Source organism: Portunus trituberculatus, chromosome 18, assembly GCF_017591435.1.
Source record: "Portunus trituberculatus isolate SZX2019 chromosome 18, ASM1759143v1, whole genome shotgun sequence".
Taxonomy (NCBI): domain Eukaryota; kingdom Metazoa; phylum Arthropoda; class Malacostraca; order Decapoda; family Portunidae; genus Portunus; species Portunus trituberculatus.
The window spans coordinates 25,705,229-25,725,228 of NC_059272.1; the positions used below are offsets into that span (position 1 = coordinate 25,705,229).

Below are 20,000 nucleotides of genomic sequence, written 5' to 3' on the forward strand. Positions count from 1 at the left end.
CTCTCTCTCTCTCTCTCTCTCTCTCTCTCTCTCTCTCTCTCTCTCTCTCTCTCTCCGTTTCAGTTCTAGTATTGCACAAGACTTCCCATTCATATATTAACACAATTTTGAGCCAGTTTAAGCTTTTCATATCTTTCACTGGTAAACCTTCTCTCTCTCTCTCTCTCTCTCTCTCTCTCTCTCTCTCTCTCTCTCTCTCTCTCTCTCTCTCTCTCTCTCTCTCTCTCTCTCTCTCTCTCTCTCTCTCTCTCTCTACGCGATATCAAGATTTTTACATTCTTTTATGATATCACTTGCATTCCAATTGATGAGAGGAACAAGTGGGGATTAGCTACCTACCGATATTACTGAAATGATCATGATGCCAATGCCAATCAAATTAAAACAGTTGCTTTATGATGAATGTTGCCCACAGTGTGATAGAGAAGAGATCATTTAAACCTGAGTTGAGAAAAATAACGGGACGGGGACAAATTATATTCCAGCAAACGACAGACTAGAGAGCAAGAGAACTGAATAAGACGAGACAGCAAAGAGATAATAATGACACCGAGGAACAAGGATAGAATAAGAAAAGAGACACATTAGTTAATATTCCACACACAAAGAGCAACAGAACTGAATAAGACGAGAGACAGCCAAGAGATAATAACAACACCGAAGGACAAGGACAGAATAAGAAGAGGGAGATACCTTAGATAATATTACACACACACACACACACACACACACACACACACACACACACACACACACACACACACACACACACACACATGACGAACAGCTTAGAATCATGACAAGAAAAGGAACAGCGGATAAAACTTTTGCACCAACACATTACACTGACAAATGTAGAGAAAAACAAAGGGAGCCACATATTTATACATATCTTAAAAAAAAATGCTCATCGTAAAGTTCCCATGTCAGTTGGTATGCAAATGTTTGAAATGAAGGAAAGTTAAAAAAATATATCAGTGAGTATTTTCAACTTTACCTATGTTTATCATCATTTTGGAAGTTCCGGGTTGACTAACAGAATGTGTTGTTATATATGATATTCATGGATGACATGTGGTAAACAAAACAGGAAAAGTGCAAGGAAAGCATTGTAAAAGGCTAAATAATCGCCCGAGGATTAGAAACGGTGAATAATCTAAGCTTCACCATAAAAATAGGTGGATATGCACCTCTGCCAACAAGGAAAGGGAATGAACAAATACAACAATGTGAACATCAGGGATCAACGACAACACAGGCTCGAGGACTGGACGGAAATAAATCATAGCCCGCAGTCATATCGAGAAAAAAAAAAGGAAAAATTTTCTCCCTGGTGAAGGGTTTTTATAAAAGAATTCCTGCAAGAATGTTTACGAGACAACAATATGAACAGCAGTAATGTCTGGGATGGAGACTAGCATGGTGAAGGTAAATGATACACGTATATACGATAATGTTATAACAGATGTGTGGAATAACACGCTGATAAAAAGTTTGTTTACAGGAAAAAGGAAACCAGGAGAAAAGAATCTTAAATTGATGCGAGCTAGAAATGAGGGAGAAAGATTTTGAAAATAAGTTATACAAGACGGCAGGAAAATAAGGCCAGGAAAATAGGAAAGCTGAAATTATACATATGTACATGAGGAGAAGAGATAACACCATGACAATTGAAAAAGAAATTATGGAAAACTACAGTATTTTAGGCAACACATCCCAAACTAATGTCAGCATAGTGTAACTTATTTCAAAACAGAAACGCTTACTAAAATCAACGCGTTTCAAAATTATTTCAAAAGTTAGATATGGAAATAGAATAACGTAATTAAACCGAAAAATGCACACACACGGTAATTCTCTCTCTCTCTCTCTCTCTCTCTCTCTCTCTCTCTCTCTCTCTCTCTCTCTCTCTCTCTCCGGTAGTGTGTTGAGCAGGATGGCACAGCGTATCCGATGCCAGAGATAACTTTAATAAAACTTCAGAACAAGCACTTTTAGCATTCCTAAAGATAAATGCAAATGCATGCTTTGCTTTCTTTCTGGCCTCTATGCATCGTTTTCTCTGGTGGAGATGAGATACATTTGATGTATTGCGTATTTTCAGTTTCAAAACTATCCGTTACCATTTGAGGAATGAGTGAAAGTGGTACGTGTTCGTAAGGCCGAAAAAGCTTCTGTCACTAAGTACGTGTTATCTTAGTACGTGAAATTTCTATGTGAATTTGGTACCAAATTCACCTTCCTCTCTGAGTTTTACAGGTCCTTTGTTGGTTTAGTACGTGGTTGTTAAAATTTTCAACAGCCACTGGAAACTGGTACGTGTCTTTTTAGTACTGTACGTGTCAACGCAGTACGTGCTGGTGTCATATTGGTTCGTATTAGAAAGGTAAATCTTAAGGACTTTGTAAGACTCCTTCCACACGACGGGCGGACAGACACTGTTAGCAATTTGGTGCGTGTGGCCACGGGGACATGTGAGGAGTGTGCTCAAAGTTTCCACTAAGAGCTGCCACCTATGTAGGCCTGAAATCTTTATTTTTGTTCAGGCTATCGCCAACTACCAATGAATTAATTAGTATTAATTAATAATGATAATAATAATGATAATAATAATAATAATAATAATAATAATAATAATAATAATAATAATAATAATAATAATAATACGGTTTATTAGTAATTGCAGTACATACATACTGAAAATGTACATATAGGAATTGAGGGAGACTTAAGAATAGAACCTTAACTTAGTTGTTTATGGCTCGCACTATGGATGGGATCGCACTGTGTTGGTAACGGTCGGTCCTTGGGGCTTTAAGTGGCGTGACCACGTTTGTGTGACGTGTGGCATGGGGGGAGGAGGTGACGTAGCCGTGGGTGGCGCAGCAGGCCTCTACCCAGCCTGACGAGGGAAGCTCGGTGTCTGGTAGCCAGTGTGGGGAGACTGAGGGTAGATAGGGCGTGATCGTAGTCAGTGAAGGCAGGGCCAAGAATGATCCTGCAGGCCCTCTTTGGATATTTTCCAGTTGTTGCTGTTGAGTGGAGGTGAGGCAGGAAGACCACACCGGAAAGGCATACACAAGCCTGGGCAGGCTGTGTGTGTGTGTGTGTGTGTGTGTGTGTGTGTGTGTGTGTGTGTGTGTGTGTGTGTGTGTGTGTGTGTGTGTGTGTGTTCCATCCTCATGAAGATTCTGTTGTCGTGATGGCGAATGTTACCTCGCATCTCTATTCATCCCACACACAACACCAGCGCGCTCTGTACAGCTCGTAGCGCCAGGATGTGACCTGCGGCACATGCAAGGCTTAAGGGCAGGTACAAATACACCATTAGACCTGATCTCTATTTCCGTGTCTCAGATGCAACTACCAGAGGTGATGGACTACCGTAATCCCTTAACTGCGGCTGGAAACAAAGCCACTGCAATGACGTGGACGAAAAGCAAGCTTCCAGATGCTGTTTCCGTGTGCAGTTCAGGCATATTACGGCAACACACCCTAGTGGAGAAGTATTGAAGTTAACCTCTTGTGTGTGTGTGTGTGTGTGTGTGTGTGTGTGTGTGTGTGTGTGTGTGTGTGTGTGTGTGTGTGTGTGTGTGTGTGTGTGTGTGTGTGTGTGTGTGTGTGTGTGTGTGTGTGTGTGTTTTATGCAGGAGGGACAGCTGGCCAAGGACAACAAAATGCGGAAAAAAAAGGCCCACTGTGTTGCCAATTCCCTAAAAGACATGAGAGTTAAGCAAAATTCAGGGACAAATGTCTTGACAGGTACCTCTTTCTTAAAAGAAGTGTGTGTGTGTGTGTGTGTGTGTGTGTGTGTGTGTGTGTGTGTGTGTGTGTGTGTGTGTGTGTGTGTGTGTGTGTGTGTGTGTGTGTGTGTGTGTGTGTGTGTGTTTGCGTGAGTTATTCACCTACGCTCTGGAGGATCATGTGTTTTACTCGTCATTACCAGCTGTATCCTCCCACAGTGCCACCCGACTCCCCAACGAGAGCTCATATAGTCCACTTTCCAGTCAGGCACACACCCTCCACACACCACTCAGCCTAGCGTCTCACCCAAGCTTACCAGTGACTACCAACTATCATCTCTGGAAACCTCAGGGATCCGACCAGGGTGAAAAAAGTAAATTAACAAGGACGTTATCAATGAGGTAGTGAACAGTGTGTGTGTGTGTGTGTGTGTGTGTGTGTGTGTGTGTGTGTGTGTGTGTGTGTGTGTGTGTGTGTGTGTGTGTGTGTGTGTGTGTGTGTGTGTGTGTGTGTGTGTGTGTGTGTGTGTGTGTGTGTGGTATCCAATGTAACCTTTATATACATTAGGTGTTTAAACAAATGTGATTTATAATAACTGAGCAGGATACAGACTACGGTTTCTTACAAAATATGAAGTTGAATTCGAAAATAGAAAAAAAATAAAAGAGGAAAGAGTCGAAATCGTATATGCACAGTTATGGCAACGAGACGAGGCGTGCTATCTCTAATTCTCTTATTAGCAGTAAAATTTTGTATTTTTATGGAACGTGCCAGGGTCTTTACCGCTGCTAAAACATTCTTATCATTGAGAGCACAGCACAACACAGCACACCACAGCGCACACACACACACACACACACACACACACACACACACACAGAGAGAGAGAGAGAGAGAGAGAGAGAGAGAGAGAGAGAGAGAGAGAGAGAGAAGAGAGACATTCTACACCGTCGAGAAATATGACACTTGCCTGCATTCTCTGCTTCATTGACAGCCTTGAGAAACTAGACACCAGGCACGTCGTCCCTTCTGACTACGACGAGAAAATCAACTCTGCAAACTCAATTAGCAACACGTCGCTTCGTCCCTGGAATCTTGTAACTAATGGACTTCCAAGGAAGCCTTTTAAGTTTCCTGTCAAGCTCCACTCAGAGCCAGCAATTTCCTCTCAGCTCCTGTCACACCAGAGAGCATGCTGTCCCTGTCACCAGCGATATCTCATCTAATTTGTTCCTTGTATACCACCGTCCATCAAGCTCAAATAAATCTCCTTATCTGCGTGAAATATTTCCAGTTACTTATATTCAAGGGGGGGCGCTGCTCTCAAAACTACATTCCTATTTTTATTTCTTTTTAATTTATACAATGTGGGCTTGTTGATCTCTAGCAACTTATGTTAGAAAAATGAGATAAGACAGGAACTAACAGTCACACACACACACACACACACACGAGAGAGAGAGAGAGAGAGAGAGAGAGAGAGAGAGAGAGAGAGAGAGAGAGAGATTCAGACCACACGGTGCTCCTAGTTTCATCAAGACAGTGTCCTTAATACCTGTAAATATTGACACTAAAAGCTACCAAACGTCGCATCACACGGATAACGGCGAAGAGGAGTTCTGAAAGCACTTGTTGTACGAGATTGCACGGGCGGTAATGGCCGGTACTTGTATTTGTATACGATTTTAATTTTGCCAACTGTTATGAAGTATTTTCCAGGATCGAAAATTCAAAGTGTATATTCGTGCAGCTCCATTTGAATCCACAGAACATTTTCTTCAAACTAAACTTTCTTTTTTAAATTAGCGTAAGGTCAAGTTCTTATACATCATGGAAAGCCTGAGGAATTAATTTGGGGCGCGATACAAGACAATATTCTGAAATGCTTCTGCGTCGAAACTACCTTACTTACAAATGACTCAAGCTAAAGTCACACAGGTTTTAAGAGTGTTTATACAGTCCTGATATCAGTGGTCGTGGGGAGAGACCAACACGTTCCAGGATACGGGATGAAGCGATCACGAGAAGTGTTGCGACGGAGACTGAGCACCTGATAGGGACAGTCGCAGTGAAACTAGTCCTACGCTCTGCCAATCAGGCCAAATTCCCCAGTGAATTAGCTCGGCCTGGACCGTCCTGCCACTATACCGCACAAACACTTATTCATTGTTTTTCCAAGGAACTTTTAAACTTTTCATACGAAAAAAACAAGATTAGCGATGCGCCTTTTGTGGTTGCTTCAAACGAAAAAAAGAGATTACTCATTACACGCTGCATGTCGAGGTGGTCTCACTGGATTTTGTATAAAGGTGTTTTAATTTTTCACGGTAAAGTTATCGCCAGAGAGATAAAGCATCGAAATGATTTTGTTTACTACCTTGTTACCTTGATGAGAGAGAGAGAGAGAGAGAGAGAGAGAGAGAGAGAATGACAGTGTTGCAATTATAAGATGCTAAAGACATAGATCGGGGGCAAAAATAGAAGTAAAATTTTCATGAAAGAGAACAAACATATTGTATGTGAGCACACGTGTACCCGCTCCCGAGGGTGCCGCTGACAGAGGTGCTGCTCTCTTCCTGCGTCAGGCGAGGCCATTCCTGGGGAGGCAGACATCAATCTATCCTCCCTCATGTCGCTCCCATTCTCTCAGTCTTTTTCGTTCAGTATTAACACCAAAGTCACATTACGTCTTTGTGAGTTCCTTCCCCTAGCGAGTGTCACAAAATGACCCAGGGGACCAACACTTCCACTGGTCGAAGAGAAGTTCCCCTTCCAGAGCCGAAGCTGCGTGGGTATTAGAACTATTTCCCTGGAGATCGATGACTGGCATCACGCCGGGACTGGACTGGGGAATGTCTTTTGCTTCTGATACGCAGGAAAATAGGTTCTATCTGTCAAATGACTCTGGTTGTTAGGGAGATTAAACTCTTCGATACACACCGATACTCGCGAAACTTCTAAATTTCTACTCCTTGTTCTCAATTAGTGGCAAATGCAGTACCTTGAATCTCACTTCCTTTGCTTTAAGAAAACGGCGATCGATCTACTGTTATCCATTGATTCACGTTTGCAGTATTGGTCAGCTAATTTTTTAGTGTTATTAGGCAGACGATCAAGGAGTTCACAGTTGACAGGTAGCATATCTGGTAATATTACTCTTATCTAGCAGCAAATGATTTCTGTTTGAAAGCTGTTACTCTGATATGAAGTACATGATATTGAATATTCCATGTTCACCACAAGCAAAAACTGATACATGCCATACAGAAAATAAGTTGCAAGAAAATGGTTCATGCAATTGTGTCAAACGATCTCTAATTCGCACGTCAACAAAAAGTTAAGAAAACTTGCTTACTCGTATTTATTTTGTGACCTTTTCAGGTTGAGGCAACGTTAGGCGTCTGCGTCGAATGGGAAAAAAAGGTCGAAGCATCAGTTTCACTGCAAAAGTGCTGGACGACTAATACCGAACAAAATCTAAAAAAAGGAAAAAGAAAATGACAAGGAAGAAGTATCGGAACAAAACGTCATTCGATAAAACTAATGGGCTTTTTATTTCATCGAAATACACAATACAAGGCTCTGGAAATGTGGATTTGTGTTCATCCATAAAGTAGTGTTTCCAGAATAAACCAAGACTTTCCTTTGCTCATGTAAAGAATTACACCACGCTCAACCAAGCACCCACAAACATGTGATAGTACGCTGTTGTTGTTGTTGTTGTTGTTGTTGTTGTTGTTGTTGTTGTTGTTGTTGTTGTTGTTGTTGTTGTTGTTGTTGTTGTTGTTGTTGCTGCTGCTGCTGCTGCTGCTGCTGCTGTTATTGCTGTATTGCAGTTGCGTGAAGATGATGTTACTAAGAAAAAAATTATTATTTCCTCAGTACACAAGTAATATTACATTTTTTCAACTAAATGACATAAAATAAATAAAAGAATCTTATAATGCATGTAGTTAAGGAAAATATTTTGGCGGCAATGTTGATCAAAAGGTGTGTTGGGATACAAGATTAAGATCGATATGAATTAATGTAAGACAAAGATTAAACGGTAACGTTTTTCTAGCAAAATTCACAAGATTTTCTTTATTCTTAATTCTACGATCAGTAGGAACACACAAGGAGGATGGGTGAGTGATGCCGCCTCCTGGTGGTAACTTGCTTAACGATTCGTTCAATCCATAAAACATTCCATCCTGATTCATTTCCCAAATTCACATTCTCTTCATTATTCAGAAAGAAATGTTGGATCGATGTAAGACAGGCTTACTCATCATATCTTTTCATTGAATCCAACACTTCAAGGATTTACACCTGATGCAATTTCTTTAAATATACAAATATGTCTGTCACCTTACTTATACGTTTCCAGTCATTTTGCTCTGCATGAAGTTCAGTTGGATATTTTTCAACAACACCAACTTGGTTAGTTCTTTATATGAAAATGAAAGGCTATGAATATTTCAATACTTATTTCACAAGAGCATGAGGAATTAACCTAACCTAAAACAACACCAGCGACTGAAATTCAAATTAGATTTCAATCTTGCATTTCGACTGAGATGGAGAGATAGAAGTCTTTGTGCAATAATGTATATATTAACAAGCCAGAAATAACGATCACTATGATGGACTAAAAGACTGAATACAATCCGGTAAATAAAGAACACGAAATGAAGACCATGTTTTTTTGTCGCCGGAACGTTTGACTGTCATGAAATCTTCCCTGCTATGATGAAATGAGGTACCTAGGGGTAATTCTTTACGGTAAGGAAATCGATGTTAAGCCTCTCGGTAAAGAAGAAGAGAGGTGTGGTACCTTTAAAGGGATAAAACTCAGGAATGCTAGGGAAAGTGAAAGCAGGAGAGGGTGCGTGTGGTTTATGTCATGGACTTTACACTGAAGGAACGAATAAAGCAGGTAATGAGGCAAGTTTGAGTCTAATGTGGACATTAATAGACGAGAGACAAGAAGTAAGTTTGAGTCCAATGTGCATAGCAAGAGACAAAAGACACAATGACGTGGATTATACATAGCTAGTGAAAGGCATTGTGGGAGAAAGTTTTAGGAATGGCTGAAAGGTGTGTAGGAACTCGAGAGAGAGAGAGAGAGAGAGAGAGAGAGAGAGAGAGAGAGAGAGAGAGAGAGAGAGAGAGAGAGAGAGAGAGAGAGAGAGAGAGAGAGAGAGAGAGAGAGCCAGAACGGAAAAATGTAGGATAGAAAGTAAGAGAAAAGACTTTTGAGACAAAGGAAGGTCCATAAGGCGTCGAGATAAAATAATATGAACAATAATTTCACGAACATGAGGATAACAAACAGCTGAAAAGAAACGCTCACTGCTGTTCCAAGTATGCTGTATGAAACAATCCTGGTAGACAAAGGTGAAGTGAAAAGTGTGTGAATATTCTAAAAAGTCTTGCAAATAAAAATGAATGACACAAGTAACAGAATATTCGTTGGGCAGACAAAGAAGGTACACATTGATGACTGTGTGGAAATTCATACGAAGCTTCTGAAAGACACGAGGAAGTTAAAAACGGAATCGTGACTGCAAGGAATGGTATGGAGCAGGAACGAACGATAAAGAAAATTAAGTTAGCTTCACTGAATAAAATAAAATAAAAATAAGACGGTTTGAGGGAAACGATATAATAATAATAATAATAATAATAATAATAATAATAATAATAATAATAATAATAATAATAATAAAACTTTATTGCTCTAACAGAGAATTTGTCTTGTGCTTGCCAAAGTATAAAAAAAGGATATATAAGAGTTTAAAAAGTATTAACACAATCAGTTATATCTATACAATTCTTGATCATGCATTACCTAAAACATATAACATTAAAACATTAAAATATTAAAACATTAAGACATTGCTGACATTCCTGTGTGACGCCTTCTTTTATAGAGAAAAGGCTGGCAATGTGTGCAAGCGTTTACTGTTCTGTGCACCTGTAGTTAGTGGAAAAGTAAATATCTGGACTTTTAATTTTGCAGCTTACTCAAAGTACATTGTGACAGCTTAAATGAAGAGAACCGTCTTAACAGAGCAGTTCACTACCAAGCAAATATATTCACCATATCCATCTATCTTTTTTACATTTACCTGTATGTTGTAGTCTCTTAAACAATTACATAGCTTATAAAGAACAAAATTAACCTCTCTCTCTCTCTCTCTCTCTCTCTCTCTCTCTCTCTCTCTCTCTCTCTCTCTCTCTCTCTCTCTCTCTCTCTCTCTCTCTCTCTCTCTCTCTCTCTCTCTCTCTCTCTCTCTCTCTCTCTCTCTCTCTCTCTCTCTCTCTCTCTCTCTCTCTCTCTCTCTCTCTCTCTCTCTCTCTCTCTCTCTCTCTCTCTCTCTCTCTCTCTCTCTCTCTCTCTCTCTCTCTCTCTTACTTAGATAAATGTCAAAATATAGAAATAATACAGAAAAGTAGTTATTTGTAAAGTATACACCATGCCAGCAATCCCACAAAGCACAACACACAGCACACTCAATTACATTAACACACACACATACACATCATTCATACTCGTCGATCTCCGGTGGAAAGGGACAGTCTCGTGGCCTGCCGTGCTACACTGCAGAGCTTAGGCGTAGCAAAGGTGCCCGCATACATTAAGCCAATAATCAAATACATAAGTAACAAAAGAATACAGGAGTCGCGTTCTTCACTGGATATACAAATAAGCCTTTACTTATCTGTTAAATTAAACGTAAAATGTAAAAAAAAATCGTTATTATGCATCATATCGACGTGTCTCAACCAGTAAACCATAATAAAACTGATGATACCAAATAGATATTATGCACATGCTTCAATGAAGACATAATTCAAGGAGGTTATCATCATTATCTATATTGTTATACTAGAAATTTGTGGTAAAAAATCCTATTCAGCAATAAACGGATGTGTCGAGGTTAGTCATTAGTAATAAAAGTGTGCAGCTCAACTCTCCTCGTTAGTGAGATCCCTGCGTGTCCCCTCACTGATATTCACCTTTGTTTTTGCCTCCATTATTGGTATTTCAGTAAAGCATAATTATTAAGTGATTGCAACCAAGCGGGGTTTTTATTTATTTTTTTTTCTTTTTATTGACCTGACAGGAAAGTCATCTCAGTGGGACTGCGTGGAGCGGAGCGGTGAGATCAACTATTTTTTTTTTCTTCCACTGAATGGTGTGTTTAATATGAGATGAGAAAGTAATGAATGAAGATCAGTTGCTATGCTTCAAAGATAGAAATAATAAAGACATGAATACCTGTCGTTATCTGTTTCTTTCCGTAAATTTGAAGAAACTTTTATGAATTCAGTAAAGCAATAGCTGGACTGGTGTAATTGTATCATCATTATAATGTTCATAGTTTATAACATACCGAATTAAAATAAGTAAACTAATGAGGTTATAAATCTAAAAAGTTGTCGAAATATTATGATGACATTCATGTCATTACAGCCTCAACCACCAGTGCTTCAAGGCAGACCCGACACACACTAAACCCACCACCCCCCACACCCCAACAGGCTGCCTCCTCTCAACCCTCGCAGTGCCTCCCACGAACACGAATGAATTTATAAAAATTAAGCAATATAACAATAGATGATTCACACACACACACACACACACACACACACACACACACACACACACACACACACACACACACACACACACACACACACACACACACACACGAACGAGAAGGGTCGCACACTTTATATATGTATTTTCATGCAACCTAAATATTGGCTTTATTAGTAACACAGAATGTAATTAATTCCATACGTAATTATTTCATATACTATACTTTATATTTTCATTAAATAAAAGCCCAAGGTCGCTGAATAATCTAATAACGTTTCTCATATTAAATTAAATCGAGACCACGACCTTCCTATGAAACAGTTTGGCATAATTCAACCACACTCTGCAGAATCAAATGATTTGGACCCAAAAATATAAAACTGTTAAAAAATCAAACATTTCAAAAAGTCCTCCTATTTGTTCGGAGGCTCCTTATAATCTACTATTCTGCCAGCCTTGCCCCTCCTGCAACCCTAGCGCCTAACCCCATACACTCGCAGCGTGTGTCGCACTACTACCATCACCACCACCACCACCATCATTCCTGTCGCCCCAAGAAAAAAAAAATATTTTGATGCACTTCCCACCATTCCATCTAAAGTGAACACAGGTATGCGTTCCCATGCATCTGTTCACGCACACATGTGGTAGAACACACACACACACACACACACACACACACACACACACACACACACACACACACACACACACACACACACACACACACACACACACACACACACACACACTCGTCTTCCCATAGCTGTCATTGTTATGATCAATTACAATTATATCATATTTATAATACTTATATATGAATTAGAATTATATTTTAAATTCCTTTGAAATTAGTATGTTTGCAGGTGATTGGAATGAATTACATAGTTCATGCAATCATAAATGTACTCAATTTTGAACCACCTATCTCAGGGCCAAGTGAGCACGGATCTGGAAGTCACGCCCACTGCCGGAGCGAGTTGTTCTGTGTGTGGAGACGCACAACTGGTGCCTACTCTTAATACTTTTATCGAGACATTAATTCAACTTATAAAACATTAATGCCGTATCTTCATGAATTATTTTGACGTAAACTTTGAATAATGTGACAAATTACAAATAAACGAGTAATTATAGTTATTGTTATACTTTTAACGTTAATGAAAAAAATGCGGCTTATTACTAACTATAGTCATTATAATACTTCTAATTAAAACCACTTAGTGTTAGAAATCTACGTCTTACGCCTCTCTTTTACAAGCTGTATTTTCCTTGCAAACATCACCTTATTCTCTGTTCTTCAGTTTTTCCACATATCCAACCCTCTCCCTCCGTTCCCTTCATTCAGCAGGCCCTGCATAACTCACCCTCTAGTGTGCGCGTCAGTGGCTGAAGTGCCTATATCGCTCCATGGTGCACCCTCTGCTTGTGCTCCCTTCCTGCACAAGACCGTGCATGATTGTTTTTTTTCCTGTCTCATGTTCAAGTCCTTCTACGACTTTATTACCCTTTCTTTAATCTTCAATCCATAAATTCGGTTATCTAATATTCATTTGGGTGTAAATACTATCCCTGGCACTCTCTTTCCTACATTTCTTCTTCATCACGTCCATCACTTTGACATCAACATTTAGGAGGATTATTCTTACGAAAAGAAAAACAAAACTGACTTTAAAACGCAGTTCAGGATTCAATACGCATGGAGGTGACTTGACGTCATAGGCGAGCCCTCCATTTGTTCTTCCTCTCAAGCATGGATCGGAACAAGTGGTGGAAAAGTTTGACATACACCCCCAAATTTGCTTTTATTCTTTTCTCTCCTCTTACTCTTTTCCTACCAATCCGTTAGACATATATACTGGAAATTTAGCTAAATAATGCTAATGTTGTACCACCAGCTCAAAGTTATCATTTCAGGGTATCTTTGGCCTCGCTGCCCCGCTTTTGTACATTATGATACGAAAATTCACTTCCTGAGGTATAAGCTGTCATTGGAGGCGTTGCACAGAGTGACGGTGGGAACTGTTGATATCACACCCGGCTTTTTTTTTTTCCGGAGCTTCCTCTGTGCACTCATATGAATTAATACTGAAGAGATGTTCGGATTCAAGACTACATTAATCATATAAAATAAATTTCAAGTGATTTCCGTACCTTGCAACTATAATGTCACCTGACGCCAAGGAAAAAGAGCAGGCTGAGAATGCTTATTTATTGAGGCAACTAAAGCACGATCTGGGATCTTCACATCACTACGCGGCATTGGAGAGGCGACATTGACAAGGAGAGGATTGAACACTCGAATCTGATTGCTTTCTCAGTTCACTCTAAAGAAATTTCGCTCTCAAGGTTCGCTATTTTGAGTCGTGCTTTATACTGTAGAAAAAAAAGAACATCCACGGAATGTTTTAATGTGTCTAAAACAAAGATGAGATGTTACACACGGCATGATGTCATCCGTACATCTGTCAAAGCAAGTGTAATTAAACTCGGATCAAGATAATGCCTAATAGAAACCATAAGTTTAAGGGTTGGATTGCCAGATTATCCATGACCATTAAGTGTATGGTTGATAATGACGACATGCAGGCACCGTGCAGGTGATGTTTGCGTCAAAATAATCATGCATTCTATTTAATTAAATGATTAGAATGAAAATAATAACTTGATATTAATTTATTCTTTAAGGCGTGTGGCATTACCGGCGCTTCACAAGTGACCGAAATAACTGGGTGCCATCAATTAAGCAACCTTTATTTCATACCGGGAATGTGCTGCATGTATTGGCCTTGCAATGCGTGTTTTGTTTAACGTTATTGTAAACAAAGATAAAATGGGGAGGCATGAAAGACAGGAGAGGTATTATACATCGTAACTGTATTATATTTAGTGTGTGTGTGTGTGTGTGTGTGTGTGTGCGCGCGACATAAGCGATAGGTAAGTAGTCAGGACGAGTGAGGAGGAAAAAGGTGAGAGGTGAAGAGGGGAGAGGTAAGAGCATGGCCTCCATCTCCCTTTATAGGCTTGATTCGTTTTTTCTTGTGGGTCACCTGGGCTCGTATTAATCCACTCACCCACCCCACTCACCTGCCTATGCGTCTGAAAGAGAGAGAGAGAGAGAGAGAGAGAGAGAGAGAGAGAGAGAGATGCTTCCCTCAAAAGTTGAAAAAAAAAATCTTTCATGTGCAGTAATAGTGATGACGATAACGATGATGTGAGGATAGAAAGAAGTGAACTAATTGGTAAGTTGAAGTGAAAAGATGAAATACAGTAATAAGGCTGAAGAGTGCAGTAGGCGGTCCGCGTTATTGTCTATCTACTTATTTCTTATCTACGAGTATCACTAACTACATTCTTGATTGGGTGACGATGCGGGATTAGTGAGTTCCATCTCGTCTCCTAATACTACGACAAAAGAAGACACACCCACACACACACACACACACACACACACACACACACACACACACACACACACACACACACACACACACCGCGTAGTGTAGTGGTTAGCACGCTCTACTCACAATCGACAGGGCCGGGTTCGAATCCTGGAGCGGCGAGGCAAATGGGCAAGCCTCTTAATGTGTAGCCCCTGTTCACCTAGCAGTAAATAGGTACGGGATGTAACTCGAGGGGTTGTGGCCTCGCTTTCCCGGTGTGTGGAGTGTGTTGTGGTCTCAATCCTACCCGAAGATCGGTCTATGAGCTCTGAGCTCGCTCCGTAATGGGGAAGACTGGCTGGGTGACCAGCAGGCGACCGTGGTGGTGAATTACACACACACACACACACACACACACACACACACACACACACACAGTATCTCTAATCACCGAAAACGAGAGACAACCTCAATTAATGATCACAGGTTTCTACACAACAAGAGCGGGACACCGTGGCGTTGCTCTCCAAAATGTTGAGTTGTATACATATGATAACACGCAGACCACTAATCACTATTGAAAACAAAGTAAACCCTCTTGCCTCGTTACCATCCTGCAATGAGACATGACACTTGGAGGCAGCTAACTTTTCTTAACCCCTTCAGTACCACGACGGGTTTCCATATTCATTCTTCGTACTATTTGGTGATTTTATACAGCTTCAGAAACTTATGTAGAGGTTGAAATAGTGAAGACTCTGGTTATTAATTTTCTGACCTCCATAGACCCTTCCTAATGTAAATAAAATCATCTAATCATAACCAAAAATATCCTGGTAGAAATTCGTCCCAGTACTGAAGGAGTTGAAAATAGACTAGAATTATAGGCTAATGTTCACTTTAAGATTATTGTTTCCGTTCATTTAGATTCAAGATCCAAGGATGACCTTTCTTATATTGACAACTGGTGTGGGGTAAAGAGTATTTTTTTTCCCTCTTTTTTTTTTTTTCATTTCCGGCTCATGGCTACTGCCTGCACCACCCAACGCACGTCCTCATTTAATACGCAATTGGCACGGACACTTCAGGGATGATATGCCGTAATGCTCGGGATAAGTTCACGGGGAAAAAGAATCTCAATGGAAACGGCAACACTAGTGGAGAGTAACTGGGTCATTTGGACGCTACAGTGGCCACATCGCGTTAGATAAAAGAGTACTTTATTTCATTTTCTATTTTCAAAAGCTAATCAAGCTGCGATAAGTATTACAAACAGTCGTTCCCGCTTAACACTATAACCATGTTTACCAATCACGTGTTGAAAATAAATACATCTAATTGGCAGAGGTCATCACTGCCAACAAACAAACAGGCGCACACACACACACACACACACACACACACACACACACACACACACACACACACACACACACACACACACACACACACATATTCAGTGTCATCATTATGTCAGATGCTCATCGAGGCAAGGTCCTTTAGAGTTCGTAAAACTTAGTTTCGCATCAATGTAAATTAAAAGAAATACAAAAAAATATATTTGATGTCTTTTCCTAACTATTCCGTTAAGGAAAAAATCACGAAGGGGTTTACTTTGGTGGCTTAATTAAGAAAACTATTGAAAGTCACAAGCCTTCTCACATGCAGAGCTACGATTGATTCATCTCTGTGCCAGCCATCCTCTTACTGTTCTTATCAATTTTCTTGATAATCAAAAGAAAATTACACTGTGAATTTAATCTCATTAAACCATCAAAACACCTTTCCCTTCTCCTAGCCTCATCTAAGCCAGCATCCTCCCCGCTATGTGGTCTTGCTAGGATGACAGTCAGCAACACCTTTACATCTCCCACAATCCCTCGGGAAATAAGAGGCAAGTAATCTACATAATAATGGCAATAACAAGAGACAACTAAGACGTCTAGGAACAGCTTGGCTGCAAGAGGTGGCGGCTTAATGCCATTTCCCGCACTTTTTTTTATCTAGGAGTTAGAATAAACTGATTTAATACAAATGATGAACAAACTGCCTCTCCGGTTCCTTATTTTTGTCACAAAGTACAGCTGTATACAATAGCTCATACAAAGACGCTGTGGAGATTCAAGCAAAACATCTCTCTCTTTATCAGTTATCAATATTTTTCTTTAACGCCTCGCACACCAATAAGTCATTACTAATCTAATTTCTCTTTTTTTCTTCTCTCTCTCTCTCTCTCTCTCTCTCTCTCTCTCTCTCTCTCTCTCTCTCTCTCTCTCTCTCTCTCTCTCTCTCTCTTATTTACAAAGATAATTCATTCATACCACTCCAGAATTCCCATCCTTCTCATGCATTAGTAAGTAGCTACTTCCATCAGTGAAGAGGATAACCATATTCTTCCCCTTGATCTGATGCCGCGGCTTCCTCCCAGATTCTGCCACCGCAACCCGCCGCCACTCACACCGGTTTGGACTTAGCGAGAGGCTTAGCGATGACGACCTCAGAAAGAATTATATCTATTACGCTGGACCGGTAAATGCCTTAGGTTATTGCCAAAAGTTACTGACTGGAAACTATCGTGATCTACTTGTGTTAATGTTGAAACTTGTATGGCGCCTCTACACACACACACACACACACACACACACACACACACACACACACACACACACACACACACACATTTCCGCGTACTATATGCTACCAGCCAAACCTTCCCACTCCACATCGCATGAATTATAGGGATGGTCAAACAGTCAACGATAGTCTTAGAATATCCTTTACTTACTTCCCATGGACAGAGCAATAGAGATCAGGCGGTGTAATATACTGTAGGTGGGGTGAGGTCATTATTTTGCTGGTTGCGGTACGTCTGTGTAGGTGTGGTGTTCTCCAAAGCAAAATCATGCGACAGACGTCTGTACCATTTTTTATTGCGCTGGGCGAATCTAATTCACGTAGAAGACATATTCAGTGTTAAGTATGATAATGGACAAACTTGCAAAACATCTCACAAAAATTATACACATAAATTGTATGGCGTGATACGTTCTCATTGTACTTTTCGTCGTAATATTCATATGTTGGATGTGTTTTAACACTTTAGTTAATATTTCATATTTTTATCTCATGACTGTTGTTTGATCGTGCTCTCAATTATCACTGTGCTTTGTGATCATTTATTTGGTCTGAAAGTGGGCTTTATGAATTATGGAAAGCAGCAGCAGCAAGACCAGCAGCAGCAGCAGGAACAGTAGTAGTAGTAGTAGTAGTAGTAGTAGTAGTAGTAGTAGTAGTAGTAGTAGTAGTAGTAGTAGTAGTAGTAGCAGTAGTAGTAGTAGTAGTAGTAGTAGTAATACTAATTGTTGTTTTGTTGTTGTTTTAATAACAATAATGATAACAATAATGATAATAATAATAATAATAATAATAATAATAATAATAATAATAATAATAATAATAATAATAATAATAATAATAATAATAATAATAATAATAATAATAATAATAATAATAATAATAATAATAATAATAATAATAATAATAATAACAATAATAATAATAATAATAATAATAATAATAATAATAATAATAATAATAATAATAATAATAATAATAACTATATTCATGACAACAACAAAAGTAATAAACATGCTAATTAATCATTATGAATTACCAACTTTCATATTCCACTTATTAGCAACTCTCAATTTAAAACCGTTCTGCATATCACGAAGCATTTTTCATTTGAAGTATATATATCAGTGCATTTATATATGCATATACTCTTCTTCCTATTCATACACAATGACCAACTTGTGACTCAGGCATAGATCATATCATTAAGAAAAAAGGGAAAAAGTGACATTATCGTCTTCAAGCATCTGATAGAGGGCAATGTCTGGTTAGGCCGCGTTGTCTTCTGAAGAATAAATGCTACACAATGATGCGCAAAACTGAGAAACTGATGCCACGGCTTTGGGACATGAGTTGCCATGGCTTCTCTGATACGGACTTGTATTGAGACTCATCTTCTGCAGTGTCTCTCGTGTTCATATGGCATCGGTGTTCCTCACAGATCTCTCCATTAGGGTTCTGTCTTCCGGCTTCTCGCCACTCTAACCTCTCTCTCAAATGACCTCTTATGCAATGCTCTCATGCATCCATACAGAATAAGAATTGGTTAAATATTGCTAATCACAATAACGGGATCTAAAGACACGATTGATAACTTCAACTTTTCACTATCAGTCTGTTGATCTGGTTTGTCCAAGAGAAGCTCTAAGAACATTACGTCAGTGAGTGGTGACCTTTGGCAGTAGCTTTCCTTCTGAGTGTTTCATCTAACAATTTTGTTCAGTATGTTTGTTTTGTTTTCCTTGAAAACTTATCCTTTGTTATTTAATATCCTACCTCATATCGCTTTTGGAACCGGTATTTTTTTATAGAAAATCATTGGTGCTCTTAGCCAGTAACTGCCTTAAAAGAAATGTTTTCCTTATTGAATATCGTCAATGTTTTCCTTTTTTCACTGTAGCAGAAAAGTGGTATAGTTTTCCAGATTTTCAAAATGAGTGATAGATTTCGATAAACTGTTAGTTTATAGATGTTGATCGGGTATATCACAATTACATGTATTCATGGTACGTACGTAGCTATCCACGTAAAATGTCACTCCTATAACTGCTTGCCAAAGCATTCTTCAATGGTACAATTGTTACCACTTGTACTTATAATTATGTGATCATTAATCTTTAAAGGATGATACTTTATGACAGAATCCTTTGCAAAAGCAATTCACTCCAGCAATTTCTATTAAATGGCACTTGATCATACGATTCAGAACATTTTTGTCTTATTTCGTTTAAGTTACGGCGTCTAAGGAGTAATTACAACAGTCCCTAGAAGAGAAGAGACTTAGCTAGATACTTTCAAACACGCTAAATATAGTAGAGAAGAAGAGACGAGGAAAGCGGAAAAGTTTGTCAACCTCAACCACGAGTGCGTATATAAAGAACAGGAGCAGGGAGTGAGGGGAATTCTGAGTAACTGCCGGGGGAGGGCGAGAGAAGGCAACGTTAGTGGAAACAGTGGGGATCACCTGCAGGTACTCGGCGAGTGCAGCCATTGACAAGGGAAAAGCCCGTGAATCCCGGCCCGTTTGTCTGGCTGGTCCACCTCCAACTCCCTTCCTGCATCCATCCCTGCATGTTGCCCGCTGGAAAGCCCTCTGGGTGGACTTCATGTGTAAACGCTGTGTATCCTGTTTTATTAGAGTAGCTCGC

The 20,000-nt window shown here is 39.6% G+C and overlaps 1 protein-coding gene across 3 annotated transcripts in view; it reads right to left on the reverse strand.

Annotated features, from left to right (window-relative positions):
* The window catches only part of LOC123505763 (putative neural-cadherin 2), a 211,527-nt gene that overhangs the window by 165,215 nt on the left and 26,312 nt on the right, over positions 1-20,000 (reverse strand). The window lies entirely within an intron of this gene.